Source organism: Crocuta crocuta, unplaced genomic scaffold (genome assembly GCF_008692635.1).
Source record: "Crocuta crocuta isolate KB4526 unplaced genomic scaffold, BGI_CrCroc_1.0 scaffold885, whole genome shotgun sequence".
Taxonomy (NCBI): domain Eukaryota; kingdom Metazoa; phylum Chordata; class Mammalia; order Carnivora; family Hyaenidae; genus Crocuta; species Crocuta crocuta.
The window spans coordinates 478,457-479,354 of NW_027529594.1; positions in this window are offsets into that span (position 1 = coordinate 478,457).

Here is an 898-nt window from a genome sequence, read left to right on the forward strand (position 1 = left end):
AAATGGAGAACACTGAGGAGGTTGCAATTTGAACTGGGACAAATGGGACTAAGCAGAATAAAAGTGTAAACCACAAGCATCTCTCACATTGATATGCTATTAATCAGTAAATATGAAATTCAGATGAGTAATGGCTGAAAGTTTTTCTTTCCCCATTTATTTCTTATTGCTTCTTTCTCAACCTTTCCATACAGATGCACTTATTGTATCTTTTCTATCTCATTTGCTTTTTCTTTGGCTTGTACCGTATCTTAAAAATATGTTATAGCACCTCCTTTTCTCTAAAACAAGACCACACAAATAAAATCATTGTTCTGTGAGTACTACACCACCATCTACCACTTCAATCTATTAGCATGAGAAAATTGTCTGTTTGACAAGTCCTACTACCTACCAATTAACCGTAACACCCCTGGAAAAAATGAAATAGAAATCAATGTGAAAGAAAAATGTTGATCTCCTAAAATACATAATTGGCATGTACATATATTAGCACTCATCTAAAAAAGTTACATTGCAGAAAATTAACCAAGTCACTTAAGCATTTTGGAAATCAGTTACAATCTTTTAAATTATTGTTTTTACATTCCATTTAAAATTCCCTTGAAGAAAAAAATACAATTTGTCTTATGCAACATAATAAAATTTTTCCCTGCCAGCAATTTTATTTTATTAATAAGAACTGTTTTAACCAGAAACAGTTTTGTTGGAGAACTAAGCCCCTTACCCCAGCACGCACACACACACACACACACACACACACACACACACACACACACACTCCACTGCAATTACCTCTGTTTGGTTTAACCAAACTAGCATTTGATTAGCACTTTATTTCCTGACCCCATTTAAAATATATTTATGAAGGCGATACCTTTCTCCATGTCTTTTTCCT